Below are 19579 nucleotides of genomic sequence, written 5' to 3'. Positions count from 1 at the left end.
TGAGTCTGGGGAACACTGATCATCATTCTCCTGAGACAGAAAGACAGCTCTCACAACTGTGGTCAGCGTGATTATGTTGAGATCTAGGCTAAAGGATTTTCAGTCTCCTTTAGTCAAACCACAATATATTGATTAAATATTTGCCCAGAGTTTATTACATTTGTGCTCCCCAAATTGTCTGCTTAGTAGCCATCAGATTGAATATATTTTTCCGTGTCTTTAGTCATCAGGAAAGCATGGAAAACTCTTTTATCCCTTCATATTACTCATTTTAGCCACCATAAAAATTAAACAACATATTTTATCTCTGCAAGTGGTGAATTCTCTTTGGTGAATATTTGTCTGAATTTAGCCCATTTAGAACTAAAACATGCCAAAGGTTACAGTTTCAATTAGATGGGATGAATCTGTTCTGGAGATCTGTCATACAGTGTGTTGACTATAACTAATAATAATGCATTTTATATTTGAAAATTGCTAAGAGATCTTAAATGCTGTCACTACAAAAACTGATAAAAATGGGAGATGGTGTATGTGTTCATTGGCTTGAGTTAATCATTTCATAGTATTTTTTCTACAGAATAATTAATTAACGTAGATTTCCCTCAGAGAGACAATTTTTTTATTAGTTGCTCATGACAATACAATGATTTTGACATATCATACATTTGATTCAAATGGGGTATGAATTCTCATTTTTCCACGTGTACAGATTGCAGGATCACATTGGTTATACAGCCACATATATACATACAGCCATACTAGTATCTATTGTATTCTGCTGCCCTTCCTATACCCCCCTCCCCTCCCCTCCTCGCCTATCACCTCTCTCTACCCAATTAGAGAGACAATTTTAACAAACACTTTTCCTGTTGCTATTGATATTATTGTTGTTGTTGTTTTGTTGTGTTGTGTTGTGGGGAGAGGAATTCAAAGAAACTCTGTTTGTATGGAATGGACAATGCAGTTCAGTTAAGCCAAGCTAGTTTAAACCCTCAGTTAAAAACAGGAAACGATTGAAATGAATGATTGAGACATGACTGGTTTCTTAATGGAGTTTAATAGTTGTTTATTGAGTGAATTAAGATTCACTTCAATGAAAACATTTAAGTCAGTTGTTCTAGTTTCATATAAACTATAATGACAGGAAATAGTAAAATGAACTTTACACAGGAGTATACATATTCTTGTTTGAACAATGAGAAAAACATGAAAATACATGTGGAATGTTTTCCTTTGAAGAAATTTACTTTGCATGTGAGTACAAAGTAATTAAATGCATGCAGAAAAGAACACAAAAAAAAGATATCAAAGAGCATAATAAAACTAAAGATCTGTCTCTTCTGTGTCCTAGGCACCCAGTTCCCTCCCTGTAGAGTCACCAATTTCTCATAAAGACTCCCAGAAATAAGACCAGATATTAATATAAGATATTGCTGTTATAACAGCAAGGAGTGCTGAAAGAAGGTAAGCAGTAGAAAACCTTTTATATGCTTTTCTATTTTTCCAAATGTTCCCATCAAAGACTGGAAAATGGGGGACCATAAATAAGAGGTAAAATTCTTAAGAAACAGAAATATTCCCAAACATTTCTATGCCATCTGAGTCCCTTGGCACAAAATTAATTAATGTTATGATTTTTAACTGCTTTATCCAAAATTTCACAGAACTAGAGTTAAAGATGGGACTCTGCTAATCTCCATGGAGAGAATGAAGGATGGATAGAGGTACTCTTCAACTGAGAAAAATATTTTTAAACAAAAGCTGCTTCCAATCTGAAAGCGCTTATCTCTGAGGTAAGAATGAGTCTAAGCCTGTGTATTCATTCATAAAAGGAAATTTGTTTAACAACTAATATGTATCACATGCTGAAGATGTGAAGCTAAAAACAAAAACATAATCCCTTTCTAAATTTTTTTTTCATTTTCCTAGTGGTCACTTTTATAATCCATCTACTACATTGCACAGAGTACTCATGAATGAAAAGTAACTTTTGATGAATTAATAATTTGAATGAATTATTAATTTGTATAAGACCATTTTCCAATATGCTTTCAGAAAGTAGATTATTCATTAAGTGGTGGTTGGCTGGTTGAACTTGGGAGACATCTGAAGCTTCAGGAAAAAAAAAAGAATGATGAGACACCACCACACACTTATTTAAATGGCTAACACTTACAAAAATGGATGATATCAATTGCTGGCAAGACTTTGGAGCAACAAAATCTCTCATTCATTGGTAATGTGAATGCAAACTGGTAAAACCACCTTGAAAGAGAGTTTGACATTTTCTTCCCAAAAAGAGTGTCCCTAGAGGTTTACTCAACAGAATTGAAAACTTACATTCATATCAAAACTTATATGTTAATAACAGCATTTTTCATAATCAACCAAAATAATATTATATATAGTTATCTGGGTGTCCAATGTGCTCTTTGCCATGAAAGTGTCATTGATTCTAGGTCCTTCCAGCTAACTGAGCAAGAAAATATAAGTGTGTGTACCAGCATGTATACGCACTTACCTCTATAAATATTTCCACATGCAACCATTTGTACCTACATTATGCTAAACATGATGTTTCCAACTCTAATCTATTACCATGGACCATTTTAGCTTCCTATCTTTGCCTATCTGCGACTTCACACTGGCACCCACCATTTACTAAACCATTTAGTTTAGTTTGTATGGTGGTTTCAGAATTGTTAACATGTATACCTCCAGGAACACAGCCCCAACAAGTAGAATTCAGTGCTTATATATAGATTCTTTTCCTTGTATTGTCATGTTCAAAGTTACTATACCGATGCCTTTCCACCATTCTAATGAGTGAGATTGTTTCATGCTTTTGTAACTGTTAGGTTATTTGGTCCCATTTTGAATTCCATGTTGGCATTGGTGGACCTAAATGGCTTCTGTTTTGTTTTGTTTTTTTAATGGGTGTAGACTGAGGTTCACCTTTTGCTCTTCTGTGAGAGTATCAGGACCAAAACAGAGTTTCTTCTTCATTCTTGATCTCTGGATGACAAGACACATGAAGCAGTCCCCCTCAGTGGACACAAAAGGTGAGCAAGACACAAATATTGTGGTTTAAGCCTCCTGAAATGTGAAGATCATTTGTTATCTTAGCAGCATTGACTTAAGCAACTCCATTTGCATAGAAAATGGTCAGTTATTGAGAATAGTTCATGAACCCCAAATATGCATTCAACTGAACTGCACTGTCATTGATAAGAGATGTGTAGAAAGCAGTGATTCAAATTAAAGATCATGTGTGTGACTATTAATTTAATTCACCTTAGAACCATGACATTTCCTACCACTCCTTGGAAAGATTTGTTATGCATTTTTGTACTTACTTATTTACTTACTAATTCCCTATACTTTGTAAAAAAAAAAAAAAAAAGAAAAGAAAAGAAGAAATGAAGTTTCAAGGCTGGGATGTAGCTCAATGGCAGAGTACTGGCTAATATGTTTAAGTCCCTGGATTCAATCTTCAGCACCAGGGAAAAAAATTAAGTTCAATTAAATTGGTTTTATTTAGTAGTTTTTCACTGACAATACAGAATGAAGCACAAAATGTTTTCTCATTTTAAGACCCATAGGTACTTTTTTTCCCTTTTATACTGGGTATTAAGCCCAGGGGTACTTAACCACTGAGTCACATCCCCAACCTTTTCTTGTTTTTATTTTGAGACAGGGTCATGCTAAGTTGCTTAGGGCCTCACTAAATTGCTGAGGCTGGCTTTGAACTTGCTTGTTATCCTCTTGTTTCAGCCTCCCAAACTGCTGGGATTACAGGCATGCCCTACCAAACAGGACTTTAGGTACTTCTTAAATTATCAATGTTCATGTGCAAATTGGCTTTCCACAAATTGGCTATTTGGTGAGTTTTTCTCATGTGCTAACTTAAATTTCAGTGAATTGATATCTCTCCCAGTTTTAGCTACCCTAAGGCTCACATTATAGATTGAGGAAAGTCTGAGTTTAGCCCAGAAATTTTAAATAGCAAGAAATTGTCTGATGTGTCTAATTGTCTATTTTTATTCATATTATCTTTAGAAGTATTTTCAAGAGAAACCAGCCTGCATTCCCAAAGAGAGTTGAGAATGATAAAAAATGGAAATGTGAATTTGCTCTGAGCGGCTACACTAAAATAATTTTCCCAGACTAAGTCACCCAAATTTTTGTGTCAAGGACCTGATCTTATACAATTGCACTGCAATGCTTCCCCCAGCATGAACTGAGCAAGGTGATTGGAACTAGAAGAGGTCAAGGACCACAGGTGAGAAGTAGAAGTAAGTCATGCTAGACCATCCTTATTAGCTCCACGAGGTCATCAATGTAAGAAATACTGTCAGCTAGATTGAAGTGTTTGGGATTATACTGTTGGAATCCAGAGGCAGTATCTAATATTTCTATCAAGAGTATTGCTTAATGATGCTCTGACTTCACTCCAGACCCCAGGGGATGAGAAACTTTGAGATGTGGTTGAAGTTATTATAAACAATGTCTTTTGTAGGTTACTATGAATTCTAGATTACTATCTGATAACTGCACACTTCCTAGAATTCATAGGCCAGCAGTCCCGAATGAGCCCACATTGAATCTCAGAGGAAGATGATTTGAGAGAAACATGAGGTTCTCTCTCATTGATGTTAAGGCCCTCACATCTCTTTGTTGTGCAGGGACCGACTCAGAGACATGGTATTAAGAAGAGGTCTTAGAAAGGCAAGATTCAGCTAAGATATTTGAAAATCTTACAAAGGCAGGGAGGGCTGCCATTTTCTTGGACAATCTGTAGAGCTATGGAAGACAGGTCACTCATTACACCTGTGGCCAGTCACAACATCATGAGCCATTAAATGAACATTAGACTCCACTACCCTTGAAAGTCTGTCTAGGAATGGAGTGTATTTCTTCTCCGGAAGGTTCTTAGGTGCTTAATTTAAACATTCAAAACATTTTGAGAATTGAACCTCAATCTAGATGATTGCATGGGCAATTCAGGATGACTGGTGGGGAAAAAAATATTCCCAGGATATCTGAGCATCTAGATATTGCTTTTTTTTTTTTGATGTTATCACTTATGGGTTTAGGCTCAGTGGCTATGCACTGCAGGAAAGATTTAGATTAAGAACAGTCAGAAGCCACAAATTACAATCAGTGTTTGGTCCATTGATATTGTCTAAAGAAAGAAAAATAAATGTAGGGACATACATGAGTATTCTGAAACCTCCAAGAATGATATATTTGATTTTGTTCTTGGAGATTGCAAAGATCAAATTCTCAGAATAAAAATGTACATTGGGGTTATTTTCACTTTGCTGATGCAATAGACACAGCTTTTGTGTACCCATGTGATGATCTAACAGTGAGATGGCTCATTAATCTAGGTCACTAGTCACATTTTCTGTGAATTTTATCTTCATAAATCACTGAGCTGGTGTTTCCTAAACTGTAAAATGAGGCCAAATCCTACCAGTGATTTCACAAGTCTTTAGATAGAGACTGGAAAAAGGAACCCATGATGTATAAAGTCAAATATGTTTCTGTAACAACCTGAATCAATTTCTAAACAGGAGAGGAACAGTAAGGTAATGGGCTACCTGGGAGAAAGAGGCAGGCAAGACTGATTCGCAATGACTTAGAGATGGGAATGAGCTCAGTCCAATCACATAATACTCCCTATTGTGCTCTGGCTTAGTTGAAAGTCAAATTCAGGAAGCACATTCCATTAGACTAAATAAAGCTTCCATCATGTGTAAAACGTCCAACTTGAATAGGCAGCTATCCTATCACTCATCAGACTAGATGCATTTAATGGGTATCATTTCTTCCTCATATTCCTATGTGTTTATTGTTTTGTTTTTAGTATAGGAATTTGGGCATCTTATTAAGCTTATTATTTTCTGTTATGCCTAGGCTTACGTAAACACAATTCTACAGGGTGTACATGCAAATATGTTTCCTTTAGATTGTTAAAAGAATGGGACAATCTGATTCAACTTAACTATGAGATTAGAAGAAAGGAAAAGTGAAAAAAAATCATTAAGAGCCAAGCCAATGTGATGTAACTTGCATAAGAAGGTGGAAATTATAAATTGTGAATTTCCCCACTCCAGAGGTTCTGATTTGGTAGACTCAAGATGAAAATGATGGGGAAACTGTATTTTCAGGAAGTTTCATATTTTTTTATTTTAGTATAGGAAAGCATTGTGTTGGTTCTTGGTAAACTAACTTGCCCTTAAATTGCTTAGAGCAAAAGGAAAAAAGATGAAAAGTGAATTTTCTTTATTCTATTAAAGGCAATTATCTGAAAAAATGCACGTTAAAAATTGTCCCTGCAAACTTTTAATATGAAGATTGAGCAGCATTTATCAGAGCTGCTGAACTGCACAGCTTTTGTAAATTGTATGATCTGAGTCTTAGGTGGCTGCTGACCAGAGCTTCAGTCCTAAGCAAGTGTTCATTTATGACTGAAGTCAACTAAGTGTAATTCTCTATACTCTGGCAGATTTTGCAAGGTAATGATATGCCACATACAAAACACCAAAATCAAACAACAAACTGGAGAATATACCCCAAAGTGATAAGTTAGCCCCAGAATAATTGGGAAGGGGGGGGGGTTAGCTTCTTTAGTTCTTTTTAGGGTTAATAGATCAAAAGTGTTCATTTTCAAACTCTTTAGAAGTCCCCCAGTTGGAGACCCAGAAGTAGGACCTGAGGTAAAGATTAAAGAGCAAAGTCTTTGGGAGGTGATTTTAAGAAATACTGGTGGAGGAGCAGCAAGCAGTGAGACTGGCAAAAGACAAACAGCACTTTACCAAGCAAGTTACTATGGACAACTGGGGCTCATTCCAAAAGGGAAACTATGGAAAACAATGTAGAACATGTACTTCAGAGTGAGTTTTCCCAAGGGGAGAGGATGCTCATGAGAACTAAAGTGGTAACCAAGTAAGTGGGGAAAAGAGTTGTAGACCATGGAAAACATCAGCTAATAGGGTTTGGAAAAAGTGTCTTTGAAGTCAGCTACTTGGCCTGATATAATGTACAAGGGGTCTGGCTAAGCAAGAACCACATACCTTATCATATTTAAAATGTCTCTTTCATGAAAAAGTCAATCCAGGTTAAGGAGCAGAGAACATTTTCACCAGAAATAGTTTTCAAGTGAGTAGAAATTCTAAAACTGAATGGCACATGACAATGTCCTTCTCACCTGGCATCTGTCATTTGTTTTATAAATGCCAGTGGTCTGATATGCCCCCTATTAAGTTATTTGGTTCCAAAAATGTACATAAGAAATTATGAATTTCTCATTTAAAAGTAAAAAAAAAAATTATTTACTAATAGAAATGTTTCTACGCACCTTCACAAAGTAAATAATGATTGGATATGTAAGGAGGATCAGTATTTTATCCATCAGGAGAAATCTCACATGGCTTCATATGGCCCTTTAGAAAACAACCAAATGTGTTTAACAAAATGCATAGGAATCTAGCATTATTTTAAATTTACACAGTACCTCCCCCTAAAAAGTAGGAGTATCAACAGCTGCACAAACTACAGCTTTGCAAAGAATGAAATCCATTGCCTTGTTCATGGAGGTCAAACAATTGGAGTGCTGATGGATTTGATGCCCTAAAGCTATGTGAGTGGAATCGTAGACTTTCTTTTTTTTTTTTTAATTAGAGATTTGCAATCTCATCAGATGGAGACAGCATAGAAAATAGCATTCGAGATTTAGATTTTCTTAAACTTCTGATGAGTTCTGAAATTCAGAAGACTTCCTCTTGTGTGCTCTATAGAAACTATCAGGCTACCTTTAAGTTTGAGGCAAACAGATACATATACAAGGTATAATTGCACAGTGGATTAATTTTGCCTCTTAATTCAATTTATTTCCACTTCCACTTTTTTTCCCCCTCCAGCAGTATTTAAAGATTGTAGAGTTTCCTGGCTATAATCATTCCTGGGAATGCTTTCCAAAGTAACTTAGCTTAAAGCTACCAGTTTAGCAATGGGACAATTAACATCAAAATATCTTCTAAACAGAGTGTCAATTTCTTGAAGTTATCGTATGTCTTGGTCTCTGTTATACCTAAGGGATTCTTTGCTGTCATTGAAAACTATTGTTAAACACATATTTTCTAACAGAAAAAAAAAAGAATCCTAACATCAATGTGGTAATTTGAATATGGGTATATGTAATTTTGCAACTCAGACTAACTCTGCTGATTTGGGTAATTTCTCTTCTTTTTTATTTGTGAGACTAAAAGCTAAATCTAGCACCTGTGAAATCCTGAAAATCACCACTATCAAAACCTTTATGTCTCTTAATGATAAAACCACATTAAAATTGTTCGAGTTAAAAGGGTGAGCTATTAAGCTAAGTGGGGACAGAAAGAGTTGAGAAAGATACTGATTACAAGGTATGATCGAAGAAAATTGTATGTATAGTCCCCACATTTATGTTATACCTTTATGTGTCCCTTTGACGATGGAAGTAGAGAGTGACAGAGAAATACAGAGAGCAAGAAAGGGAAAAGAGAGATAAGAAGGTAAAACCAGAAGATAAATGTTTTAGGAGATGGAAATTCCAAGTACTCCAATTTGATCATTACGCATTGGATACATGTTTCATATTATCATAGTATACCCCATAAGTGTGCATATTAAAAATAAAAAAAACTAAAATAATAAAAAGGAAGTCAGGAAGTCAAGGAAAAGAAAGAAGGAAGGAAAAAAGAGGAAGTAAGAAAGGACAGACAGTAACCCTTTAAGGGTTGATAGACATAATGAAAGTCTCTTGGTCTTAGCTCCCTCATCTATAAAATGTAGGTGTTAAGGAAGAATGGTCTCTAAGGACTCAAATAATTCCAAAATGTTCTACTTCTCTGCTTATAAAGGGAGAATCTGACTGTAGCCACCAGCCAGCCAATGAAACATTTCAGAATGGCAAGCTCTCATATCTTTGGATTAAAATAGCTCCTTCCTTATAAAATGATTTGTGAGAACATAGTGTCTCTTAGTTTTTGTGCATTTTTTTTCTACACAAAGATCAACTTACCAGGCCAAACTCTGAAAGGACTCAAGGAAAATTGCCAAGTGGCAGAAACAGTCTCTAAGTCAACCAGATTTCTCCTTATACCAGGAGCTTTGGGGTCATGATGCCCACTGACGCTCACTGGGTTCAGCAACAATCAGTCTGCAGGTGGTGCTTTCTGGGGAACAGTCTGATACCTTCATGGATAATCTGGCATTGAAGTGCAGAGGTTTATTTCCCATTGAAATAACAGACACTAACCAGGTACTTTGGTTCTAGAATCAATGCCAGTGCAGATGTAGAGGCATCTCTGCCTTCAGCCTCCACCTCTGATTCAGTATGAGGCACTGGTGCTTTGGACGAGAAGGAGCATTTTCACCTGGAGGTGGAAGAGGCCATTTTGGAATAAGACAGATCTGTTTCAAGGGATTTCCATCATGCAACATTCTGGAGAACTTGACCCAGAATCTGGGGCACCTCAGCAATTTCCCCCACCCAATAAGTACCTGCAAAATAAAAAGTCCCTTTTGGCATCTCCTTCTAGAGTTCTTACTTGTCACAAGGAAAGTGAGAGTTCCTGCACGGCCAGAGAGCTGCTCTTGAATCAGCTGACCAAAAAATATATCAGACTCATGGTCTAAATAAAGTTAATACACAGCTCTTGTCTCTAAAGTTTGGATGTAGTAATCACTGTATATCTAGGGACTTCTAAATCATTAGTCCTAAAAAGGAAGAGAGAGAGATATAGGCTAAGTATATAGCATATTCCTTTTGCTGGTAAGTCACCAAATTCCCAGTCTAATGCTAAAAGCAAGGTGAGCTGGTGTACCCTATTAATACTGCACAGAGCTCAAGTTAGGAGTCAGCATCCTGTCAAGTGAACCTGTCCTATTAAAGGTGTCTGATGAATGCACATTTCTGATGACATTTGGTCACCTCTATAGTTTCAAATTCCTAAAACCACCAGACAAGTTAATAATATCCACAGGACAATTAAAGGATAAACATTTTTCAGAATTATACATTTTTATTAGTTCGCTATATAAATCAAACATGGTGCTCATAAATGTGTCAGACATTAAAATAAAAAAAAATGTGTATTCATAGTCTCCTCTCAGTCCCATATATCTGATTTGATTTGAAGTCAAACAAAAAAAGAAACTAATTTGAACTACAGAAGTTGAATATATTAAAAGTACTATTTGTAGACAGATTCGTTTGCTATATTGAGCTGTTCTTATACGTTTCAGACAGGATTTAATTTGTTCAAATCTGATTTATATGCATGTTTTACAAAAATATGTAACAATTTTTTTCAGGATCTTAGAAGGAATAAATTATTCTTTTACATTTAACTTAATTCATAAAAGTTCCAATGAATTGCAAATTCAAAAAAATAAAATTTGTTTCTGGTTCCAGTTGCGTCTAGAAAGCAGGGGGTAAAAGTGGGTTACAATTATAGTCTATTGTCTTTATAAGCAGTCATTCTTGATATGGATTGAGAGAAACTTCCTCATCTTTTGGATTTCAAATAATGAATCTCTTAATGTCTAACAATGTACAGCATATCTGTTGAAGATCAGACAAGATAAATACAAGATTGAAGAAAGCAACAGCTTGGGCAGAGATGCCTCAAGAAGAAGCCTGATGTCCATAGCATCTCATCAAAGGCAGAGAGAGCATGCTTAGGCAGGAAAAGGCATTCCATTTGGAATATTCTGAAGAACTGGAATCTTTGCATTTCTTATGCTCATTGGAGATTCTCCTCACCCCAAAGAAGGATGAGAACAGTGATCTTGTTTTAGAAACGTTTCTAGGAGGAGCAGTGATATAAAAGAAATCATAAGTGGCATTTGGTCATGTGTGTGTCAAAGCATTTAGAATTAGCTAAATAAAACTCATGAGATCTACAGACTCGTGTGTGTGTGTGTGTGTGTGTGTGTGTGTGTGTTTTCCACTGTGGGTGTTTTTCTTTGGTTGTGAGGAACAACTAGTGAGGATTAAACAATGAGAAAGAAGAAATACTAATCCAAAAAGGATATAGTTTAATCAATGCAATGCAAAGAAAACCAGGTCAACCTCCAAAGCAACACATTAAGCACATCAAAAGTATTAATAAGAGTTACTCTAGAAGGGAGTGTTTGGGGCTTGACTTTGCTTCTGTACAGTGATATTCATGTTAAAAGAAGCCAAAAGAAAGTCAGAATTATTATATATGAAAGGGAAGGTATAATAACAGACTTAGAGCACTCAGGAGATATAGGTTTTGTGGTTAATTTCAGGAACTAGGAGACTCATAAGAGAAAATATATGCCGTATTGCAAAGAAAATGAAATAATGTACCATCTAATCAGCAGGGGAAAATGATGGACACCTTCTTTGTTCAGATACCTTCTTTGGTACACAAACAGTATAACTCTACATCTTGTTAAACCACAAGAAAGGGATAAAATTGTAATGGATTGCACCTCATGTATATATCATATGTCAAAAATACACTCTACTGTCATGTATAATTAAAAAATTATATTATCTTCTCAGTTACTTCGAATGACCATCTTATAGAAAATTTTCACTCATCCACCTACAGCCCTTGTCCCTTTTGTCCTGCCCTGTTTTTTCCCATAATACAACACTTCCTAACATACCATACTAGTTTCTCATTTCATTTATTGAATGACATTATTCCCCTAGCTGCAGGGTAAGCCCACTAAGGGCAGACAGCTGCTTGTTCAACAATGATCCCAAGCATCTAGAACTGTGTCTGGCACATTTCAGGCACTTGAAGCACATTTGTGAATGCACAAAAGGATAGAAAATACAATTTGAAAAGTACATTTCACATGCTGAGCTTGAACTGGGAGGTTTTCCATTCTAAAATAGGTGCACTTGATATTGTTACAAAGAGGAAAGGAGCCCAACATTACCACTTGCCTACTCCATAGGAAATTGGCAAACATTACAGAAAGAATGTAAAAATTCGTTACATATCATGGAGAATGAATTTCATGAGAATTGTGTCTGCTGCTGTGAGAACTAGAGTTTGAATTTGGGAATCTGGCTTTATGTGAGATGTTATAAACTACATAGATTCTTATATCCCCCAAATACAGTGAACTTGAGCATCCAACATATGACACAGGTCCATCAAATTTTTGAAATTTCTTAGTAGCATCTACCATCCACAACAATGTTTATCAATTGATGAGGCATAAATGCAGTGGTATTTAGTCTTGAAGTACTTTAATTTTAGTCTACCAAGTTATTGCCTTAAGCTCCTTAAATTCCACAAGATAATAGTATAAATATGTTTCATATTCTCATTTACACCACTCTGAGTCATCAGCAACCAACAGATCAGTTAATCAAACACATTGCTGCATGTTCCCTATAAACTAGAAAGGAGGATTTGGATGCATTTAAGATAACTGTCTTCTTGAAGCTCAGGGTAAATGTCAGAGAACTATCCATATCACCTCCACATTCATAGTCCTCATATTATTTAGATTTCTTAGTACAAATGGCCACATCTCTCTGCTTGAACACATTCTCTAGTAGGGGAAGTGTGCTTGGCCTCTACATAACAGAAGAGTCAGGGAGTTACAGGGAGTTACTTGCCCCCTCATTAATGATGGACAAGAGTTGGATGATAAATGCCCCATTTTATCACCACCTGGTAGGCACAATTGCAGATTTTCCTGGAAGTCTTCTGTAGAATTAGGCTGTAGCTATTGACAGTGACAACCTTCTTGGGCAATGTACCTAGAGTTGCCTGCTGCTCCTTTGCTCTCACTTCCCCATTCTTCTATCAGTGCTGCCCCGAATCACATCCATACACTCAAATCCTCAACTCAGGGATTTGCGTTCTACAGAATCCCAACCTAAACAAACAATTGATCTCTCATTAAATAACAGTCTCTGTGATGAGGGATAATTGTCACAAAAGAGAAAGGCTGCAGATGACAGATATGCTTCACATTTCAGAAAGGAATGGGGATATTTGCCAGATTTGAATGATACAGTAAATTTTCAGTTAGAATATGAGAAAGGAGAGATGTTTGGTTTCAGGAAAGGAATACAAAGTATTTGTGGAATTGAGGGAGAAGCAGGGTTTTCTGCAGAAGAGGTTTGAAAAAAAAATTGACCAAATACCTATTAGCAAGCAAAAGGTGCAACTATAAAGTGTTGCCTGTTATTTATTTATTCATTCATTCATTTATTTATCTATGTGTTTATTTGGTACCAGGAGCCACATCCCCAGCCCTTTTTTATATTTTATTTAGAGACAGGGTCTCACTGAGTTGCTTAGCAACTCGCTAAGTTACTAAGGCTGGCTTTGAACTCATGATCTTCCTGCCTCAGTCTCCCCAGGTGCTGGGATTACTGGCACATTTCACCATGCCCAGCTGCCTGTTATTTTTTGAATGGTCAACCAAATGTTTAGAGTTTTTTAAAAAAATGATCCCTCTACTCCCATCCCCTGTGGTAAAATTTCTGGGAATCACAACTTGTGTGTAATAGCTGTTATTGTCCCCACCTGAGTCCCCTTCACTAGCCAGTGTATCCACCCCTCTCACCCTCTTTCCCAGCTCCTGCTGGCCACTAATTGCTCTCAGTTCCCTGTTTCTCTGTAGAAGTGCTGATGGTTGAATGGGAGTTTCCTTCCTAGGAGATTGCTTATGGGCATTCTGCAACTGACCACTGACTGACATAAATGACAAAGGGTTACAAAGTGCTGGGCCCCCACACCTCTGGGTGGTACAATTTATATTTCAAGAGCTTCCATAGGATCAGGTAAAATGATATACTTGTTTAGCATATTCCATTGCCTTTTTAAATTATCTCATTCTGATGCCCTTTCTCAGGAAAATATATCCTTGATAAACCATGTGCACCCAAATCTTTGTCTCAGGCTCTGCTTCCAAGACCCACCATGTTTAATGTGGACTATCTTCATATGCCCAGTACAACTTGCTCAGGACTTCTCAGACTGGATAGATTCTCTGGAAAATGGGAAAGGGGCTTCCCACTCTTCCCCGCTTCCCCCACCCATCTGCAGATTTTGTGAGGATCTTCTATTAATTTGAGCCTAATGTACTGCCTAAAGCAGCTCTATCCATGTAAGGGCCAGAAGGCCACTAATTAATAACGTGGACGTGACCTCTGGCAGAAACGAAACTACAATAATAGCAGCACAAAGACATGGGAATTGCCCTTTAGGCCAAACTACCCCACCCACATGCAATGGAAATAATGAGCAGGTGACTTTCTAAGAGGCCTAAAAATGGATCCTTCAGGAAGGCTTGGGAAGAAAAGAACCATAAAACTGTTTATGTACCAAATCTCACGATCAATTACAGGGACTAATGTCTGGGAGGCCCTTGCTTCAGGTTGTCTGCATCCTCATTTAAACTCAAAACAAATCAGAATTAAACACAGTCCCACCATGCCTAATATTCCCCAGATGACTTCACATGCGACTATTAGCAGAACATGGTGTTTTTCTTTCTTCCCTGCTTTTTCTTTTTTTTTTCTTTTATAAGGGCATTCTTTTTCAAACTCATTGTGACACTGGAGTGCCTATTGCCACTATGTAGTATCTCTCCTTCTGTCATTGTGTGTTTGGTCTTCAATTAAAAAAAAATAATGTGCTTCAACATGAGTATAGACTCACTTAAGCCAGAAGTGTGTCTGTAGCTCAGGTATGTATGAATAATTTCTTAATACATTTCTAACCTAAGAAGCAATGATTTGGCCCATGGAGGGCTGGAGTGTACTCGGGACCTCAGACAACCAGCAATAAACCTGTTTTATTGAGATGTTCAAGATCAGCATGCTATACCTCATGACCCAGCAATTCTTCTCTGAGGAATACACCCAACAGAAATGCAGATATAGATCAACAAAAGACATGTACCAGAATGTTCATAGCAGCATTACTTTGTAGAACCCCAAAATGGAAACTATTCAAATACTCATCAACATTAAGTTGTTCTACACATATACAATGGATTACTGTACAGAGCTAAGAATGAACAATGTCCACTACATATTACCATATGAATGAATTTCAAAACATAATGTTGATAGAAAGAAGACAGACACAAGCAGGCACGCATTAGTCTATAGCATTACAAGTGTGGATAGTGGCTTACCCTTGATGTGATGGGAAATGGTGATTGAAGTAAGTCTGTCTGGGCCATATTCAGAGCATTGTAATATTTTGTTTATTGATTTGAGTTCTGGTTACATGGATGTGTTCACTTTGGGGAAAAAAAATCATCAAACTGTAGGTAAATAATTTGTGCCCCTCTACATGTTATTCTTAAGGACTAAATAAAAAGAATAACTTACTCAGCTGAATGGAATGATCCATTAGTTAGGGTCATTTGAATTTAATTTCCTTTCACGAATGTTGATCATTAAATGCCAAGTGGTTAAACTAAACACAGGGTATTAACAGGAAGACTCTTTCAGACTACATTGGAACATGATGGTGAACCAATACAGGTTACCTTGATTCATGAAATTCAGGGAGAATACAACAGCACCATTTTTGTATTTATCCCTACCCCACTCTCAGGGAGAATATTAACCTCATTAGTTATTTTAGAATTATAAAGAAATTCTATAGATTATATTTTTAAATCATAAAATTTTAAATTGGAAGTGAACTTGTAGAATAATTTATAAAGCCTATGCATTTCACAGATAAGAAAACTGACCTCAAAATTTTAAATAATTGGCTTAAGGTCACAAGTGTGGTTAGCAGCAACTCTGGGAGGAGGTCCAAGGTCTTGATCCCTTCTTCTCTAGACCACACAGCCTTCTTGTTTTCCAGACCTTCTGAGAAAGTCCATGAATACATTGGTCTGTTAGAGAATTTTTTAAAGATCAACTCATTTACTCCCTGTTGGTTCAACATATAGGATGTGAACTGGCTCAAATCCTCCCACTTCAATCTGTCAACAATCAACAAGTAGATTGCTGGCATTTCTGCTTCAACTTAATGGTTGATTTTTAATTAACGTATTGTTTCTGTGCTCACTAAAATCCTGTAGCTCACACGAACAGACTTAAAAACCAAGAAATATTCTCAGGAACTAAGACAATTGAGGCCCTCAGGGTCACTTTTTCAAAGGCAATAACCTCTTGAGGGAATCAAAGTCCTTGGGACAAACCTCTCCTAATTGTCTTGTTTGCTATGGAGATTCCCAGCCCTGACTTCTTTTCAATGCTATTGTGGAGGGTTTTAAGAGAAACGATGTTGTACCTCCACTCCAGACTTCCCAAATCAGATTCCCTAGGCCTAGATTCTGGGAATCTGGATGCTTAAACAAGGAGAGAAATGAATTACAGTAGATGGGGTAGAGAGAGAAGATGGGAGGGGAGGGGAGGGGGGATAGTAGGGGATAGGAACGGTAGCAGAATACAACAATTACTAATAGGGCATTATGTAAAATTGTGGATGTGTAACTGACGTGATTCTGCAATCTGCATTTGGGGTAAAATTGGGGGTTCATAACCCACTTCAATCTAATGTATGAAATATGATATGTCAAGAGCTTTGTAATGTTGTGAACAACCAATAAAAAAATAAATAAAATAAAATAAAATCTCATGGGTGATTCCGAGATAGACTTGGTTGGAAAAGGCTGGTCCACTGTACCTCTGTGGCATGACTTTCTCCATTCTCTCTGCAATCACTCAGATATATGAATATTTAACAAATAAAACAGTATCTGGAAAATGTTTATCTCTCAAATATTCCAAACCTCAGTGTTTATTCTTCTCCAAAAATTTCATTGATTGCATACGTAGGTTGGTATATTGCCCACTTGAATGTCTACTACATCCAGCTAATAAACAATTACTTTTGTGTTCATGCGTGCTTTGTATTTATAAGGCAACCAGGAAACTAAGGGATGCTATGGTTTGCATATGAGGTGTCCCTCAATTAGTTATGTGACAGACAATGCAGGAATGTTCAGAGGTGAAAGTATTCGATTATGAAAGCAATAACCTAATTAGTGGATTAATCTATTTGATGGATTAATACTCTGAAAGGACTACAGTACTAGGTGGTAACTGTAGTCAGGTAGGGCATGGCTGGAAAAAGTAGATCACTGGTGAGACATGCTTTTGTGGCTTATACTTTGTCCCTGGACTTCTCTGTCTCTCTGTCTCTCTCGCTGTCTCCTCTCTCTGCTTGCTGTTCACCGTGAACTGAGCTGCTTTCCTCTGTCACACCCCTCTGCCAGGATGTTCTGCCTCACTACCTCAGACCCAGAGCAATGGAGCCCACGAACATAAATTGAACTCAAAATAACCTTTTGATCTCAAATAACCTTTTTTCTCCTCTAAGTTGTTCTTGTCAAATACTTTTGTCGCAGCAATGAAAGACTGAATAACAAAGGGGGTAACAGTAGCATCGATGAAGATCATACATACATTAGAAGGAAAGAAAATCCAAACAAGACATGAGAAGAGTCTTTGGAAACAACGCCAGAGGAGGCTGGAAGGCTCAGGAAAAGTTGTTTAGATGGAATAAGAGTGGATTGTCAAAGCAAAACTCGTAGCATTTAAATTTCAGTTAAAAAGTAGAGAAAATTCTGCTGTAAGAGTCTGTCTTATATAACTGAATGAGTGTTACTGACCCACCTTGCTATAGAATAATTTGAACACTGTTAACAAGGAAATATAAAGTATCAACTTTAAAAATCCAGATATATTATATCTACTCGGCCGTAGTTAAACATAGTTGAGATTTTCAAAAATGACCCCAACCTAAATAATTTACATCTAATGGGATTGTAGATGAGTAAATATAACTAATATGGTGCTGAGATAAAATTCAAGGACAATGACTATGGATATCCTGCCTTAGACAGTTCTAATCATATGAAGCAACTCCTGAGGTTAAATCCTAAGGGATAAGCAGGAAAAAGAAAGAGAATTCACTTTATGCATAGACCAAGGTACCAAAGCATACAATGAGAAAGGTGCTACTGTGTTTATAGAACTTCACAAGTTCAATATGATATAAACATAGAGCACATGAATGTAGGAAAATCCTGTCTCCTTAGCTCACAAGTTCCTATTCATCTCTCATCCACACTGGACACATATATATGTGTTATGAGCTCCTACATATTTATACACTCATATATACAGAAAGACAATGGTCCCCAATGTAGGATGTTTTGCTTTATCATCAGCTTTTGTTTGTTTTAACAATACCGGGGACTGAAACTGGAAACACTCTACCAAAGAGCTACATCACTAAGTCTTTTTAAAAAATAGACAGTCTCACTAAGTTGCAAGGGTGGGCTTCAAACTTGAATCCTCCTGCCTCAGCCTCTTGAGAAGCTAAGATTACAAGCATGTGCCTCCATTTCAGGAAAGATAAATTATAGGTGTGCACACTGCACCCCATGCCCTATGATTATTTTATTTTACTTTACTATGGTGCAAAAGCTATATATAGGCATCCCATACAAACCTGACTTCAGATTTGAATTTTGATTTTTTTCCAGCTCTAGTAATATGCAATGCAATACTGTTACAATACTGGACTGCAACAGCACACTGCAGCTTCCAGTCAGTCACATTATCATGAGAGTAAGCAACTGATACTCCACAGTGTGCTATATTGATGAGTTACACATTCAAGAGTGAGGCATATTCAATGCATTCAATGCATTTTATATTCTCAGTGTATGATGGGGTTCATCAAAACATAAATCCATTGTGAGTCAAGGAACACTTGTATATCTATCCCATGGTCTAGGGAAGGTTCTCAGATATACATCTGATTGAATAAATTTCTTCTAGTTTTATCATATTAAATTGAGGAAACTGAAGTCCAGAGAGACAAAATGGAAAATCTAAGATCACATACTATTTAGTGGTGGAATTAGATATTAAAACAAGATTTGGGGAGCTACTGTTTGTCTGCTTTGTCAAGACAGACTACATACAGGGTCCTGAATTGTGGGAATCTTTCCAGCTTCCTTTGAATATATCCAAAGAATGTTGGGAATGGAAAATTGATTTGAATCCTGATTTCCTAAAGTAGGTTGTGGCTGCTGGCATTATGAATGCATCATAGAGAATGACTCTGAACCGATGACTCAGTAATTCAGAGCCATTATAAAAATAACTGAACCAATCTTTAAAAGTTGGACACGTACATTAGTAGGTAAATAAGTGATGCATTAATAAAATTACAACTTTAAATTTTTAGGGACTTTTTTTATGCCTGAGTAAATAGGCAATTTACTGAGACTGTAATGGGAAAAAAAATGGATCTTGACACACCTTTAGAGTGGTGAATTATTACACATTGGATTCCAAGGACCTACCAAAGACAGAAAAAGAAAAGAATTAGAAATCTTGTGTAAATATCATCATAGAGCTATGAAGACAGAATCAACTATGTCCTATCCACCCTCAAACAGTAACACTCAGACATGAATCGAATATTTCTCTCAGATCCATGGTGTTACAGAAAACACTTTTCAACAAATACTT

General features: G+C 36.7%; 1 long non-coding RNA gene across 1 annotated transcript; it reads right to left on the bottom strand.

Moving 5' to 3' along the window:
- Window positions 1-929: 929 nt before the first annotated feature.
- Window positions 930-19402, bottom strand: LOC308648485. Its single transcript, XR_014021839.1, has 4 exons — window positions 19367-19402; window positions 15772-15892; window positions 15202-15309; window positions 930-3099 (listed from the first exon to the last, which is right to left on the bottom strand). It is a non-coding gene; the product is annotated as an uncharacterized lncRNA (long non-coding RNA).
- Between the last annotated feature and the right edge of the window lie 177 nt (window positions 19403-19579).

This window comes from Spermophilus citellus (genome assembly GCF_964194105.1).
Source record: "Spermophilus citellus genome assembly, chromosome: 4".
Lineage (NCBI taxonomy): Eukaryota > Metazoa > Chordata > Mammalia > Rodentia > Sciuridae > Spermophilus > Spermophilus citellus.
The sequence above is the reverse complement of the archived record's forward strand: the minus strand, read 5'-3'. Positions and strand labels throughout refer to the sequence as shown.